This window comes from Melanostigma gelatinosum, assembly GCF_949748355.1.
Source record: "Melanostigma gelatinosum genome assembly, chromosome: 2".
NCBI lineage: Eukaryota > Metazoa > Chordata > Actinopteri > Perciformes > Zoarcidae > Melanostigma > Melanostigma gelatinosum.
Window position 1 is genome coordinate 521,385 of NC_136635.1, and position 17,869 is coordinate 539,253.

The window sequence follows — 17,869 nt, forward strand, 5'->3', positions numbered from 1 at the left end:
CCGGCCACGCCCCTCGGCCAGTATGTCCGATTGTCTTGAAATTTGGCCCACATGTCCCAATCCGCTAGATCTAAAAAAAAAAGCCTCTCAGACCCCTAAGCTCCGCCTACTTAGATTTTCCGCCATTTTGAATTTAGTGTAAAACCCATTTTTGCTATCTCCTCCTAGATGCTGGGTCCGATTACTACCAAATTTGTTGTGGATCATTATTGGATCTACCTCATCAAAAATTACTCAAAGCTTTCTGATACCTCTTAGCGTTTACAAGATATGGACCAATAAACTTCTTAGGGGCATGGCTTAATATCACCTTTGTGATTAAGACCTTTGTGATTAAAAGTTGTCAAAATCTCGCGCTTTCATCGAAGAACCTTGACGTGGCGTGCCGGCCATTTTGCCTCACTGTTTTTGAAAAAATTAATTCGTATAAGTTGTTATAACTCCAAGGTACATTGTCCAATCCGCACAAAACTTCTTATGCATGATGATACATCAAGCTTGAACATATTTCAATTGAAAAAAATTCAATACCTCATAGCGCCGCCGACTGGCTAAAGGAAATATCATATTTTATACTTTTCTTTATACCTCCTAGCCTGGTGACCTGATGAGTTTCAAATTTGGTAAGGCTAGCCTTAAGACATTGATTATGCATGATCATGAATATTGTGCGCTTTCGTTGAACGCTGTTGCCGTGGCAACACATCGTATTCATGAAACAGGAAGCTGACGGTTGAGTGTGTTGGGATGCTCAAAAACTCATGAAAGTTTGTACATGTGTCGTAGGTCACAGGAAGACATAGTTCATATGGTTTTTTGGCTTGTCCGTTTTAAATTGCCTCTATAGCGCCCCCTACAATATTTCAAAAGAGCAGCTCCAGCGCTACGTTTGAGCTACATGTATGAAAGTTGGTAAGCACATGTATCCTATGGAGACTTAAATATAAGTCTCTTGGAACCATGCTCTAAACCCGACCGGAAGTCGGCCATTTTGATATTTGATATTGTGTCATTTTTCCATTGATTTTCGCCTATTTCTAGTCGCTATACTTTGATGAACTCCTCCTAGGGACTTCATCAGATCCACTTTAAATTTTGCTGGTACCATGTCAAGACCGTTGTGATTAAAAGTTATTAAAAGCTTTACGTTTGACAGAATCGTTTAGCCGTAGCGGGCGATTACTATGTGATTCCTCATGAAAAAAGCTGATGGAACTCAGCTGCACTTGTTCCAAACGGTCCCAAACTTCTCATGCTTGATACCACTCACGGCCTGAGGATGTCTACAAGCTTATTTTCACTAGTACTCACAGCGCCACCTGCTGGCGAAAGGAAATCTGCGTTTTCTGACAAACTGCATCCCATTTACGTGACTTTTACACTACGCGGTTCACGCTTGGCACAGAGCAACACGACGCACGCGTTCTGTAGCGCCAGGCAGAGGACGCAGGAAGCGTCGGACTGTTTGCAAAGCGTCAATTCCGGCACCAGGCGGTCCACGCGGGATTAAACACGTTTCGCTCGCAGATGCACCGTCTGACGGTCGCGGACGTTCTCGGACGCGCAGGACGGAGTCCCGCCGGCACGCCGACGCGCGCATGGCGAGGGCCCGTTCATCGCTGCTCGCAGCTTTAATTCTATATTTTATTGGAAATTTAATGTTTCTTTCTTGCACTGTGCTGATTGAGATAGTGTGATAGTTTAATTTTATTGTTTACTGTTAAATGTTACGCACCACCCCGCCACGACAAATTCCTTGTAGGTGCAAACTTGCTTGGCAATAAATGGTTCTGATTCTGATTCACTGACGTGGTCTCTGACCGGGGACCTCAGTTTACATCAGTGTTCTGGAGGGAGTTCTACACACTTACTTGGGCCACAGCCAGCCTGTCATCTGGATTCCAGTCAGACTGAGCACAAGAACCAGGAGATGGAGACGGCTCTACGGTGCTTGGTCTCCGAGCATCTATCGTCCTGGTCCCAGCAGCTCCTGTGGGTGGAGTATGCGCACAACACCCTGACCAGCTCTGCCACTGGAATGTCCCCGTTCCAGTGTGCCTACGGTTTCCAACCTCCACTGTTCCCTGCCCTCGAGAAGGTTTCCTGCCCCTCTGCCCAGGCATTTGTCCGCCGCTGCCGCCGTACCTGGGCCGAAGCCAGAGCAGCGCTCCTCCAATCAGCCAACGATACTCCACAATGGCCAACCGGCGCCGTACCAAAGCCCCCATCTACTAGGTTGGCCAGAAAGTGTGGCAGCCGACCCGGGACCTACCCTTGCGGGTAGAGTCTGAGAAGTTGGCACCCAGGTTCATTGGCCCATTCGAGATCCAGAAGGTCATCAATCCTGCAGCAGTGAGGCTCAAGCTGCCCACGGTCCATGCGGGTCCACCCGTAATTCCACATCTCCAAGGTGACGCCGGTTCAAGAAAGCCCACTGGTTCATGCTGCTCAGCCTCCACTGCCACCTTGATTCATCGATGGAGGTCCTGCCTACATGGTTCGCCGCCTGCTTTATTCCCGCCGCCGTGGGAGAGGCCTGCCGACTGGGAGGGTGACGGTCCAGAAGAAAGATCCTGGGTCTCAGCTTGACACATTCTGGATGCCCCTCTCATCAGGGAGTTTCACCGCAGCCATCCTGACCAGCCCGCCAAGGCCTCTATGCCCACTGGGGCTACCCAGCTAGACTCTGTTCCCCTTCTTCCATCTGTAACTTCAGATGTTGGGGAGGATGAAGAGGAGCCATCTTCTGGCGAGGACATCTCACCCACTGATGCTGAGAAGGAGGTCGAGATGGATATGTGTGATGAACATTAACCCTCCTCCAGGCCCCCTCCATCCGCCTGGCTTGGTTGTGGTTGTTTTGGGACGTTGGGAGCCGTCCATTGAGGGGGAGGTTCTGTTACCGTTCAGCTTCACACCCTCCTCCCTCTACTTGTCAGCCACTTCCTCCTCATTAGTCTAACTCCTTCACCTGTTCACTCACCAGACTCTGATCACTAATCAAGCCAGTAAATAGACTCCTGCCTTTCAAAAAACTCATTGCCAGATTGTTCTACTTGCTATTCCATGCCAGAATGTTCGTGTTTGAGTCTGTGTTTGAGAAATGTAGTTGTCTTTTTGTGTTTATTCAGTTGTCATTTATATTTCCGTAAATCATTTTGACTTTGGGAAATTGGGATTATTTGTGTTGATGTTGTCTAGTCCTGGCCCTAGACCTATTTTTAGGCCTCGGCTCGAAAATTGCATACCTATACTCAATAGAGTCCAAAACTCTAACTACAAGGTAACATTTGTGAGATGTGTTCAATTGTGTAAATATTGTTACTGGTTAATAACTGATACACTTATGGCACAGCTCAAATTGAAAAGGTTCCAGGTTCGCCTCAAAAAAAGCACTTGTATTGACAATTAATTTTTTTTATAATGCAGCTGCAAGCTTAAAAATACACCACAGACATAGAACAACACATTTTACATGTCCCCACAACATATTTTACTTTGATTGAGTGAAGCAGGCCAGCATAAATGGTCTGATTCAAGCTAAATTTAGATTTTCGGAACCAGCAGTTGCATTGCTGTATTATAATTTTATACACTATATAACTAAATATTAACTATATATTCACTGTTATCACTACTTCAATAATCCTAATAAAGCAGTTTGACACCATTTGGAATAATTTTGAGCAGTTATGATGTGTCATATCTGTCAATCATAAAAATATGAATCATAATTTGTGTCTATGTGACTGTAGAATGGGCTGTGGTTGCTCAATTCAGACAAGAAACACGTTTTTCGATGTGGGATAGTCCAACGGGAGCCATGTGGGGGTGTTTGACAATCTCCTTGTCTGTTTACTGACTAAAAATTGGAAAATGCTGGGCAAACCCCCCTCCCCACATGGATTGGTCCAGCTCACAGTTTCGCCTGCCATTTCCTCATTCATTGAGTCAGCGGAGTGATCTCACTCACAGACACGGACCACAAGAAGGAGGAAGTATCTGTGCGGAAATCCGCTGGAATAAATCCGTTTTTCATCGCCAAAACTGTCAAAACGTGAGTTTTTTTACCCAATTGTTTTTGTCGTGACCTGTGGCTGATGGTGGCATGTACCCGCATAACTTTTGAACGGTTTGAAAGAGAGTAATTTCGCTGGCGCTGATCGACTCGGGGTCGAATCACGAGGCTGTTAAATGTATTCATCCGCCACTGGAACACCACTTGAGCACTGTACCCACCCTGTCTACCTTGGAGTAACCCTGGACCGTACTCTCTCCTTTAAGGAGCACATCAACAACACAAAATCCAAAGTCGGTTCCCGAAACAACATCCTACGGAAACTGACCAACTCCAAATGGGGAGCCACAGCACACACATTAAGATCTACTGCTCTGGCCCTGTGCTATTCCTCTGCGGAATATGCATGTCCAGTTTGGGAGAGGTCAACCCATGCCAAGAAACTTGACCCAGCACTAAACAACACCTGCCGCCTGATCACTGCGAAACCGACCAACACAAGCAACCTTCACCTCCTCACTGGCATTGCCCCTGCTGATATTAGACGGGACGTTGCCAGCCGAGTCGAGAAAACAAAATCTACTAGTGATGAACGCCATCTCCTCCATGGATGTCACCCTCCGGCCCAACGGCTAAAATCAAGAAGAAGCTTTCTCAGCCATGTCCAGCCCCTAATAAAGTCTCGGGAAGAAACCAGACTCCAACTCTGGAGGGAAAAGCTTAAGAATGACCCTCCTCCAACTGTCATGGAAATACCGCCCACTGAAAACCTTCCCCCTGGCCCAGAAGCACCATGGGCTCAATGGAAAACACTAAACCGCCTCAGAACAAGAACGGGACAATCAAAAGCTGCTCTGGTCAGATGGGGCTACAAGGCTGGCCCAACCACATGTGAATGTGGAGAAGCAGACCATACTATGGAGCATTGCCTTGTCTGTCCTCTACTACCCAACCCTTGCAACTCAAAATACCTTGCAGTGTTCAATGAAAATGCAAAGGACTGTGTAAAGAAATGGGAAACTGTCATATAACCATCACGCTTCAGTGAAACGAAAAGAAGAAGAATCCGCCATGTGCGAGCTATGGTCTGTGATCTGAGAGGATAGAAAGAGCATATGTCATCGATTTTTGGCTAGAATTGTGGCAAATCTTCTAGATATCTTCCAGATATGATCTTAGTTCATGTATAATTATGTTTGTAGTGTTTACAATGGCTGGTATGATGATGTTGCTCTGACTTTTTCCGGACTATTTTTTGAATATGTCTGGACAAATAATTATTTTTCTTCGTGAAAAATGCTTTCTACGACACAATGAGTGCTATACTTTTCTAAAAAAGACCCCCACCGGGGGCTCTAGGGCCCAAAGGGTTTTAATCTTTTGTTCTAAGTATGTGTCCTGTTGTTCTTTTTCTTATATGTGACATTTTATATGAGTTTTACGCTCCAACATCCCCGGATACAAAGTCAGGTTAATTAAGTAAGGATGTATTGAATCGGCATATATTGGATGGTTTGCGACAATGTTTTGTATTCCAGCTGAGATAAACAGGAGCATGGTCACTAATGATAATAGGGTGTATTAGCATGTCTGAGATTTGGAAGATAATTAAGTTGCTGGTTAAAAAAACAAAACAAAAAACACGTAACTACAAAAGGCAGAAACTCTTAATGCTAAGGTGCTGGTAAAACCATTGTGCATTTTCTTACATACAAATTGAGCAGAATTAAACAGAGGAATTATAAACCCCTGTCTCTCAGTCACTCACTGCCAGGACATTGTTTGTGTTGTACCCGCCTGTTTGTCTTGTCCTGCTCCCGGTTTCCCCACGTCTGCTTGCCCTGCCTCGTCCTGCTCCCGGTTTCCCACATCTGCCTGCCCTGCCTCGTCCTGCTGGATTTTCCCCCTCGTCTCTTGTCCCTGGATTCCCTGTGTGTTCTTGTAGTGTTCACGTTCTGAGTTAAGTGTTTATTAAATTCCATTTCACTCAACTTCTGGTCTGCGTTTGAGTCCACCATCATGCCTCGTGACAGTCCGTGCCTTTCAGTTGTCTGCTGTGACGTTGTACCTGTTTTTGTTTGAAGTGTTCGAATTGTGCAACGATGGAACGTGAGCATTTGTTAGCAGGGGTTTTGGTTTCAATACGGTGTACTTGGTGGAATGTAATGTCCTTAACTGTGTCTGGGGAGATTTTGCAGTGAGTGGTCATGAATTCCTTGATCAGCTGTTCTGGGTTGTCATCTTGTTGTAAACAACATTTATTTGTTGTACTGGGTGGCTCATTTTTATGACGTTTGTCATATATGGTAGTCTAATGCGCTTGCGCATATACTGGGGGTTATACGGGAGTTCCAGATGCATGTATAGGAGACACACGGTGATCCATTAAATGGAGTTCAACAAACTAAGAAGCCTCTATTGCTTTACTTTACATGGTGTCAGAAGTGAAAACGGAGTTATGGCAAAGTTCAATCCCCCGATGAACTTTTCCTTTGATAAGCCAGGAGAATGGCCGGAGTGGAAGCAGTGTTTTCTGAGAATCAGAACCGCCACCAAGCTGGACAAGGAAGATGGCGCCGTGCAGGTTAGCAGCCTGATATACGCTATGGGAAGCGAGTCGGAGAACATCTTCCGTTCGTTTGCATTTACCGAAGATGGACAGAGAGATAATTTTGTTCGGGTGCTTGGAAAGTTCGATGAGTACTTTGTTCCGAGAATGAATGTAATACACGAACGTGCTTGTTTCCATCTGCGCATGCAAAGACCGGGAGAGAATGCTGAGACTTTTATCAGGGCTTTGTACGAACTAGCGGAGCATTGCGAATTCGGCGCGAGCAGAGATGAGAATATCCGCGACCGAATCGTAGTTGAAATACTCGACAAAGACGTCTCACGGAGGTTGCAGCTGACGAAGGACCTGACGCTAGCGCTGACTATAGAGACAGTCAGGCAGTCGGAAGAGGTTGCTTCGTAAGTCAGCATGCAAGGAGAGGCAACGGGGGTGATACAAGAAGTCACTCACGAGCGCAGCAAATACCCCAGCCACTACGGTAAGCCAAAAGGGGGAAATAAAGGGCAATGTCGACAGTGTGGGAAAGCGTGGCACAGTAAAGATGAAAATTGCCCGGCCAGAAAATCAACATGCAATACATGCAACAAAGTTGGACATTGGAGTAGAGTGTGTAAGAGCAGGAAGTCAGTGAGTGAGGTTACAGAGCAAACGGCGCAACAGCAGTCATACTTCCTTGGGGCTGTGAATAAAGCAGGCGGGTCACCAGAGCAATGGGCGGCCAATTTGCTGGTGGGCTCTACACCAGTTGACTTCAAAATCGACACAGGGGCCGATGTTAACATCATCCGCGAGGAGACCTACCACTTACTCATCCCCAAAAGACCGCTGGAGCCTGCAGATATACCGCTGGACAGCCCAGGCGGCGAGCTGCAGTGCATAGGACAGATCCAGAGCACTGTGACCTACAAAGGAAAGACTTACCCATTCACAGCATATGTCATCCGCGGACGTACTGTAAACAACCTACTCAGCAGGCCGTTGTCTGTGAAAATGAATCTGGTGAGTAGAGTGGATGAAACTGTGTGTGACAGAGAACATCCACAGGCATATGGCGAGCATGGGACATTAAAGACTGAACCGGTAAGAATTCTGCTGAAAGACAACGCTCAGCCATATGCTGTATACACAGCATGACGCGTACCTCTCCCTATGCTGCAAAAGGTAAAGGAGGAGCCCAGAGGATGGAGGGAAATGGTATCATCGACTGGTGTGCACCCATGGTGCCAGTCTTGAAGAAGAGCACAGGTAAAGCCCGCATATGTGTTGATCTCAAGAGGCTGAACGAGGCTGTGAAAAGAGAACAGTATATCCTGCCTACTACTGATGAGATTACAGCAAAGCTGAGTGGGGCCACTGTCTTCTCTTCGCTCGATGCTGCCAGTGGGTTCTTCCAGATACGTTGCACCCAGACAGCTGTAAGCTCACTACCTTCATTACGCCATTTGGCAGATTCAACTTCAAGCGGCTACCGTTCGGAATAACGAGCGCACCGGAAATCTTCCAGAGGAAGATGATGGAGACCCTGCAGGGGCTGGAGGGTGTCGAGGTCTTCATGGATGACATTCTGGTCTATGGGGCCACAGAGGAGCGTGACGGTCGCCTGGAGAAGGTAATGCAGCGCATAGAGACAGTTGGTCTGAAGCTCAATCGTCAGAAGTGCTCCATCAGGCAGAGTCAGCTGCGGTTCTTCGGGCATCTCATTGACCGGTCCGGGATCCGGCCTGACCCCGACAAAGTGGAAGCTATTCGGCAGCTGTCACCACCAGCAGACGTGCAAGAGTTGAGAAGGATACTGGGAATGGTGAATTATCTCGGAAGATACATCCCCGAACTCTCAACGGTAGGACAGCCGCTATACGAGCTCCTGAAGGACAAGAATACGTGGACATGGAGCCACGCACAACAAACAGCTTTTGAACACATCAAGGAGCTGTTGACAACTGCACCAGTACTCGCTTTCTATGACTTAAGCAAGCCCACGGCTGTGTCAGCGGACGCAAGTAGTTATGGGTTGGGGGGTGTACTCCTTCAGCTCCACGGGGAGCAGTGGAAGCCTGTGGCATATTGCTCCAGACGCCTCACTGAAGCAGAAACACGCTATGCCCAAATAGAAAAGGAAGGTCTGGCTGGTGTGTGGGCATGCGAGAAGTTCGACAGATACCTCAGTGGACTGGAGCAGTTCAAGCTAATCACTGACCACAAGCTGCTAGTGCCTCTCATTAACAGCCGCAGCCTGGACAATGTACCTATACGATGTCAGCGTCTCCTCATGAGGCTCATGAGATTCAATCCAGTGGCAGAGTATGCTCCAGCGAAAACTCTGGTCGTCGCGGACACCCTGTCACGCAGTCCACTGGCCAGCACGTGCGCAGACAGACACACACAGTGAGGTGGCATGCTACGTGGCTAGTGTAGAAGAGGGGATCCCTGCGTCTACAAGCAAGATGGATGAAATCAGAATGGCGACAACAGCCGACGCCCAACTGCTGTCAGTTGTGAAGCTCATAAAGAAAGGATGGCCTGAACACTTAAGCAATGTGCCCATGGATGCGAGAGAGTACGTCCAAGTGAAATCAGAGTTATCAGAACACAATGGCCTTGTCCTCAGAGGAAGCAGGATTGTCGTGCCAAGATCAATGAGAGCTGAGATCCTTCAGAAAATTCACAGAGGGCACCAGGGCCTAGTCAAATGAAGGGAGAGAGCGTGCTCATCTGTGTGGTGGCCCGGACTCTCTACGGAGATAAACAAGCTCATGACGTCATGTCAGGTGTGCTATGAACTGAAAAGAACACAACAAAAGGAACCTCTCATCTCCACACCGCTTCCGGAGCGACCCTGGAAGAGAATTGCAATGGACCTTTGTGAGCACAACCACCACGACTACCTGGTAATCTCAGATTATTACTCCAGGTTTCTAGAGATATTGCAGCTGCCCTCGACAACGAGTGCACAAATTATCCAAAGACTGAAAATAGTCTTCGCCAGGTTTGGCATTCCAGATGAGGTGGTGAGCGATAATGGACCCCAATTTTCAAGTGCGGAGTTCAAGGAGTTTGCGAGGCAGCTCGACTTCAAGCACTGCACATCCAGCCCTCATCACCCACAGGGCAATGGGCACGCAGAGAGAGCCGTACAGACGGCAAAGAAAATTCTCAAGCAAGAGGATCCTGTGATGGCTCTGATGAGCTATAGGTCCATGCTATAGGAACCGCCGTCACCTCCAACCAGTGCCGGTTCCCCAGCCCATCCCAGCAGAGCACGAGGAGATCACAGGGACAGACACACACTCTGACGGAGCTAACATGTTAGAGACTGTTCCTGTCAGTCAGAGTGTGGCTACACCCACAACCCCTCTACCCGGTCAGACTGTGACCAGATCTGGACGGTGTGCAAGCAAGTCGACAGGCTTGACCTGTAGAAGTGCAGATTATATGGCCTTTTGGGGGGGGGGGGGGAGAAGAGAAAAGAAAAGTTGTACTGATGTGGTAATGTTGATATGTGGGAAAAAAAGAAAGTTATACAGCCATTGATGTTGATAATGTTTATTTGTTGGTTAATTGGAAAGAGACCAGTGTATGTTGAAATGTCTCCATTTGAGTTAATTTGAGTTAATCTTAGTTTATGTTATGTGCTGTCTGAATAGCCATTCTCAGTTTGTGTTCCTTTGATGTTATTGACATAACACTCAAAAGAGGGGGAGATGTCATATACGGTAGTCTAATGCGCTTGCGTATATACTGGGGGTTATACGGGAGTTCCAGATGCATGTATAGCAGACACACGGTGATCCATCAAATGGAGTTGAGCAAACTAAGAAGCCTCTATTGCTTTACTTTACAATGTTATCCTCATCATTTTGACGTAGAGGGACCGGTGAAGTTCCCATACAATAGAATAGACCACAATATTTTTGAAATCCGATATATTTAAAGTTGACGCCCGATGTTTCAGGTAATATGTGATTTTATAATCCCCAGATCCAAGATGTCATGACAAGCGAGTAAAATTAAGCTATTTTATAATAATATATGGTGGTTGGGGAAATAATCGATACAGCATAGTATTTCAATACTTTGTGTGGCAAAATTGTATTAATACACGACACCAAGTACCTTTTATCTTTGTTATATAAACTCAGTGGTGGGCCAGCAAGGCCTTCTCTACTGGCCTAGATAATGACAGAATCTCAAAGTTGTAGCTATTTTTTAATTTTTCGTAAATACACTACATGTATTCTAATTCTTTGCAAATTTTACCCATTATCTTATTATTCTCATTGCAAAGCTACTGTATTCCTCAGTTGCGGTGCTTCCAGCGCAGCTTGTTCTATTTCATCCTTACTGACCGCCAGAGGCAGTGCTTCACACTGGATATCTTCCGTCTCGCGCATGCGCAGGTCGAATATTTATATCAACAAAGTCACGTGTGACCTCGGATGACCCCCGTCGTCTATAAGTTCCGGTGTCATCCTGAGCTCAGTCCTTTTTCATCTTCTCGCGACGCAGGTTAGCTACCATGGTAGCATAAACAAGGATGTGTCTACGATCAAGACATATTAGAGCTCGTCGCTGTAGCCTTGTGACCACCGGTCGGAGTTGCGGTTCTCTCGCCCTCCAAAGGCTGCGACGAGCTGTCCCTCTTCGGAGGGAACGATGTGTTCGCCGTTCGGCGAGCCCCGGACTGGTGGACGCCCCTATCATCGGTCGTCACCAGTCTGATAAGGGCCAGCTAAGTCGTGATGACAGAAATCGGTAAGATCGATTAACATTGTTTTCTATAACAGTTGTTTGTTCCACGGTTGGCAGAGCGCTTCCGCTCTAGTTAATCGAGTGGCGCGCTAACGAGAGCGTAGAATTACGCTGTCGGCCCGCCCTTCACAGTGTTACGGCTATCACAGTTAGCAGAGTGTTCCTGCTCAGGCAAACTTGGTGAGACACTAGATCGGCATTGCCGTTGTGCATTGAGATTTAATCTTTACATCTGACGTAATTCGCAGTTAGCAGTGTCTTCACTCAGGCTAACTTGGTGAGATGCTAGCTGGGACTGCGTCCATCAACTTTGGTGTCCATCAACTTTGTATCCTTACGGCTGTCACAGTTAACAGAGTGTCCCCGCTCAGGTTAACTCAGTGGGAAACTAGCTAAACAAAGCTGATACTGGGGCTGTAGCCATCAACTTTGTAGCCTTATGGCTGTCACAGTTAACAGAGCGTCCCCGCTCAGGTTAACTCAGTGGGAAACTAGCTAAACAAAGCTGGTACTGGGGCTGTGGCCATCAACTTTGTAGCATTACAACTATCACAGTTAGCAGAGTGTGCTCGCTCAGGCTAACTCGGTGAATGCTAGTTATACTAAATCAACATTGAGGTTGTGCCCATTGATGGTTTTACGCATTACGGCTGTCGAGACTAAGTTAATGCTGGATTGTGTCCATTGATTGCTGTAAACATTGCGCCATATCAGTTAGCAGAGTGTTTCGCTCCGGCTAACTAGACTAAGCTAATACTCTGATTGTGTCCGTTGATTGTTGTAAACATTATGGCCATATCAGTAGCGGATATCAGTTAGCAGAGTGCCCTCGCTCAGGCTAACTGGTAGCACACCAAGAGTTACAGCAACTGTCCAAGTGAAGAGAGTGTCCTCGCTTCCCTCTCACTGTAAGGACTGTGTTCTTTTTTGTCCATTTTCACAGTAGCAGAGTGCTCTCGCTCAAGCTAACTGGTGGGACACCAATATCTGCAGCAGCTATCTTAGTGAAGAGAGTGTCCTCGCTCCCCTCTCACTGTAAGGACTGTGTTCTTTTTGTCCGTTTTTTACAGTAGCAGAGTGCTCTCGCTCAGGCTAACTGGTGGGACACCAATATCTGCAGCAACTAGTTTAGTGAAGAGTGTCCTCGCCCCTCTCACTATAAGGACTTTGCCTGACCTGTTTCCACAGTGGCAGAGTGCTCTCGCTCAAGCTAACTGGTGGGACACCAATATCGGCAGCAACTATCTTAGTGACGAGTGTCCTCGCTCCCCTCTCACTGTACGGACTGTTCTTTTTTGTCCGTTTTTACGGTAGCAGAGTGCTCTCGCTCAAGCTAACTGGGGGGACACCAATATCTGCAGCAACAAGTTTAGTGAAGAGTGTCCTCGCCCCTCTCACTATAAGGACTTTGCCTGACCTGTTTCCACAGTGGCAGAGTGCTCTCGCTCAAGCTAACTGGTGGGACACCAATATCCGCAGCAACCATCTTAGTGAAGAGTGTCCTCGCTCCCCTCTAACTATAGGGACTTTGCCTGACCTGTTTCCACAGTGGCAGAGTGCTCTCGCTCAGGCTAACTGGTGGGTCACCAATATCCGCAGCGGCTGGCCAAGTGAAGAGTGTCTGAAGGATCACTCGCCACTGACTGCCCCCTGCCTGTTCTCTCAACATTCAGCGGAGCGCTCTCGCTCAGACTGATTTGGAATGCCGCATCAACTAGTGGGACAAGGGTTCCACCAGAATCGCGACCATGTTAAACTCTCCCGGCTGTAGGACCTGTATAGCTCCTCTTCAGCCTGAGGACGGCCCTGACCTCTTGCCCTAGCCTCGAGCTTCTGAGGCAGGGCCTCTCGGAGAACCCAGGCAGGACCTGCGGCATCACGCCTTGAGCAGTAAGGTCTGCTAGGCTGGCCGAAGTGGAGCACCTGATGCGTGAGGTCTACCTCCCCCTGTCAGGGCAGCTGAATCCAGCCCAACCTACCCTGGTCATTTGTATGGCGCTTGCACGCCTCGCATACACAGCAGCTGGAACATCCACCTGTGAGTGCCTTCTTCAGGCGCCTTCCCCCCCTCACCACCTTTTCTGTTCCTCCCTCCGAGGAAGATCTGAGGGAGTTGCGTGCATGGTGGAGACACCATGGCTCTCTCCCGCCTTACATCAGACCATGCAGGAGGTGGCAAATCTGGCCTTGCACGTATGCCAGCCAGTTAGACGACTATTGCGTCCATCAGTTTCCCCTGAGGAGACTCTGAGGCCCGATGCCAGGTGCCCTCGACCCAATGTCGGGTCAAAGATGACCTGCTATCCAGGGCTTATGACACAGCAGCGCTGTGCACCGTATCGACAACTCCCTCTCCCACCTCATGCTTTCCCTTGCAGATTATCTGCAGCGGGCTACTTCGACGCTTCTGCTCAGTGATGCTTCATTGCAGGCGTTTGCGCTCATATCGAGGGAACGTGGATGTATGATGTCCACCCTGGTTCAGACTCGCCGCCAGGTTTGGCTGGCGCAGTCACCCCTATCTGAGACATGTAGGAGGACCCTCCGTACTGTCCCAGTGGAACCTGGTGAGCTGTTCAAGTCAGCTGCTATACAGGCGCTTCAGCGGACTGTTAGAGCTTGCCAGACCAGGCAGCAGTTCTCTGGTCTTTGCAGGGACATGCCTGCACCCCCAGACCTAGGGGTCCCACTTTGGCCCCACAAGGCCGTTTTCTCAGCCTCCAGCTTACCCTAGTAGCTGCAACAGGCCTCAGCGTCCTGCTGAGAGGCCGGACCGCTACCTATACAACCCTACTTACGTCCCCGTACCCCCGGCAGGGGTGCCAGGAGATGTCTCCAAGCCAGCTGTCGGGGTTCTTTCTCCCAGCAGCGGATTTCCAAGGGAGAGTGGTTCACGTCTATCGACGCCTATTCCCATGTTCCCATGGTGCATCACCACAACTTTCAGTCCTGGGTGCTTCCATTCGGACTCTCCCATCTCCCCATGAGTGTTCACAATGTGTTACTGCTGTCCTTTCCCCCTGCAATCGCAGGGCGTGAACATACTGCCATACTTAGACGACTGGCTGACCTAGGCGCCATCCCGGCTTCAGGCGCCACAGGACACTGCTCGCCTTCTCTCACGGGGCCCGGTGGGCCTCAAGGTGAACATGGAGAGGAGCTACCTGAGCCCTTCTCAGAGCATAACCTTCATTAGTGTGGCCCTAAGAGGGCCTGTCTGTCGCCCCAGCATGTGGCCAACAACCCCCACAACCTCTCCCTCTTCCGAGGGGGCAGACGGTTGCCCTACATCCTTTTCTACGACTATTGGGTAAACTGACAGCTGCCTCAACTGTCGTTCCCTTGGGTTTGCGGATGGCTGAACAGCCTTCACTTGGATGCCAAGTGGCACAGATACGGGGCGATAATATTATCGAAACAGTGCCTATTCACTATCCCCATGGAGGGAGTGCATATCTGGCGAACAGTGTCCCATTCCACCAGGAGATTGTCACAACAGATACCTGCCTCTCAAGGCGGGGTGCAGTGTGACAGAACAGGACAGCCTGGGGGCAGTTGTCTGCTGAAAGGCCGCAGGTCCAGGTTCTAGAGCTAGCGCTTGAGCACTTCCTTCCATGTTTGAAGGGAAAGCATGTGCTTGTCCGGTGTGATTTCCCATGAACTATCAATGGGGCACCAGATCTGCAGAAGTTGCTACGGGGATCACCGTGCCCTTCTGACTTGGGCGGCCCTTGCCTGACCAGCCTGTGGGCAATGTACCCACCAGGAGAACAGAACCAGGTTGTGGTTTTCCGTCACAAGCCTCCACTGTGAGAGTGGCGGCTGCATCCAGACGTGTCGACCCACTGCCCCACTGGGTCTCCCTGACGGAGAGGACCAGCCCTCTGGGTCAAGATGCCCTGGCTCACACGTGGCCAGAGGATCTTCTTTATGCCTTTCCACCATTCCCTCTGATTTTGCTATAAGCTTGTCAGAGTTCTTCCCCGACAGGAGGGATCGCCTGTCGCAACTAGAGGGTCGGATTTGGCATTCCAATCCCTGCCGCCTTCAACTATGGGTCACGGGACGGCCCGACCGGATGCTGAGTGGCTGCATAGAACCAGTCTGACTGACTATTCTGAATGCCAGTGCGCGGTCTACCTGCCTGCAGTACAAGAAACAGGTGGAAGCTGTTCTCCGACTGGTGTGCGGCTCAGAACAAGGTCCCAGTACAGCGCCCCGTGCCTGCTGTACTGAGTTTCTACAGTCCCTCCTGGATAAGGGCCGGTCTCCCCGGCATGGGACCTACCCTTGGTACTGGACACCTTATGCTTGTCTCCTTTTGAACCCCTGGCACAGGCGGAGCCGAGATGGCTATCGGCAAGACAGTTTTCTCCTTGCCGTCAATTCAGCTCAATGTGGGGGCGAGCTGCATGCCCTATCAGTGGAAGAATCATGTCTGAGGTGGAACTCAGATGGCTTGGGTGTCACTTTCTGGCCTAATGCAGTGTTTCTCCCAAGGGTGTGGATACGTTTACATATAAACCGGCCTATCCAGCTGGCAAAGTTGACCCCCCCCCCTCCCCATTGGGAGAGGAGAGGTCAAGGCTGATGTGCCCAGTGTGGGCCCTCAGAGCTTATGTGGAAGCCACCGCCTGCATAGTCAGTTATGGTGAGTCTAAGAAGGGCTGTGCTACTTTTAAAAAAAACAGCACCTGTCCCACTGGATAGTGGAGGCCATTGCCTATACATACAAGGCGAGCGGCTGCGCTCGGCCATCCGGGGTGAAGGGTCACTACCAAGAGTGTCTCCACACCGAGGCCAAGCCTGAGTGGTGTGCCTGTGGGGGATATATGTGCGGCGGCCTCATGGGCATCACCGAGCACATTCACCAGACACTACAGAGTTAACGTTGCCAACCCTCACCCACTGGGGAGGGTTCTTTTGCCAATTTTCTCTGCCGGAGCTATAAGAGGTGGTTACTGTGCTTCCTCGTGACTCTTTTGGTATAAGTCATCCAGTGTGAAGCACTGCCTCTGGCGGTCAGTAAGGATGAAATAGAACGAAAGTTACGAATGTAACTATGGTTCTATGAATCCTGGATGACCGCCAGAGTTCTTGGTCACTCGGAATCCCGTGAACTCGCGAGAAGATTCCATAGGACTGAGCTCAGGATGACACCGGAACTTATAGACGACGGGGGTCATCCGAGGTCACACGTGACTTTGTTGATATAAATATTCGACCTGCGCATGCGCGAGACGGAAGATATCCAGTGTGAAGCACTGCCTCTGGCGGTCATCCAGGATTCATAGAACCGTAGTTACATTCATAACTTTCGTTTTAAGTAGAGCTGTTGTCCAATCAGATTTCGCTCCTATACTATCTCTAAGTAAAAAAATCTGCCCTAATGCCTTCAGAATTACAAGTGAATCCCTTTGCAGTTTAAGTAAATGGGGACAACATTGTTGTTTGTCATATTCTTTAACCAATCACATTTTTAGTTTGACATGGTGGGCGTATTCTTTGACATGCCAGAGCCTGCTACAAGGACGTCAGCATTAACGTGCGGCTTGATTGGTCAGTGGGCTAGCGTGACTGTTGTGAAACTAGCTATCAGAACTTTGTAGCAGTTAAAGTTTAAAGATATGTAAGAAGTTTTTACGTGACATTACATGTTTAGCGTTTTGGCATGTTTGGCGGTGACAATCCCAATATCTGCTGCCTCTGTCAAGCGGACATTTTCAGCCCTCAAACACATTAAAACGTATTCAAGAAATACAACTGGGACTGGTTCTTGTGAGTTTGTTTTTGTCATTGTGTTAATTACATTGATTTTGACTATATCTATTGAATATGACGCAGCATCCCGCCATGCTGCGTCATAGTTGACAGCCCTGCGTCCTTTATAGTTTTGAGCGTATTCATTTATCTGCACTCTGCAGTTGGTGTATTTGTAGCCCTCGTATGTGTTGAGCTTCATGCAACATTTTATTTCACTTGTCAAATGTTGCATTGTTATGTGAATATGAGGTTTTTACACGAACAAATTAACCCGTAGCTGTGGTGTCATAATGAGGTTATTAGGAGGTGGTTCAACTGTAGTAGGACAGCATTGAAGGCCAAGGTATAAAATACATGGCCCGCAACTGTATAAAGTAAACTTTTTCGTTCCAGTTGCTTCTTCAGTCCACAAGACAAACAGTTTTTTCTTGGACTGCCATGCTTAAAGTCAGTGACGTTGGTCAAAACAAAAATGATGTCATCTCAAAGTAATCAGAAATGCGGCAACTGCGTTTAAATCAAACTTATTTTAGATTTTTTAACAAGGAAGGCAAGAAAGACATGAATGTGACACATGTGATTTGCACAGAGTGCCGTATGAAAGTAAAAAACTCCGGAATTACTATGAACATGGTGGCTCACACACCACCATCCAGAGATAGCGTTAACCGCTGACGTTAAAACAGCTCCACAGAAAAATCAACCAACACTGGACACACTTATTTTTTCGATGTACAACTTTGTCAAGCTAAGTTCCCATATGTATG

At 48.4% G+C, this 17,869-nt stretch overlaps 1 protein-coding gene across 1 annotated transcript in view; it reads right to left on the bottom strand.

The window, feature by feature from the left end:
• The window catches only part of adamts17 (ADAM metallopeptidase with thrombospondin type 1 motif, 17), a 270,965-nt gene that overhangs the window by 147,726 nt on the left and 105,370 nt on the right, over positions 1-17,869 (bottom strand). The gene's annotated exons all lie outside the window — the stretch shown is intronic.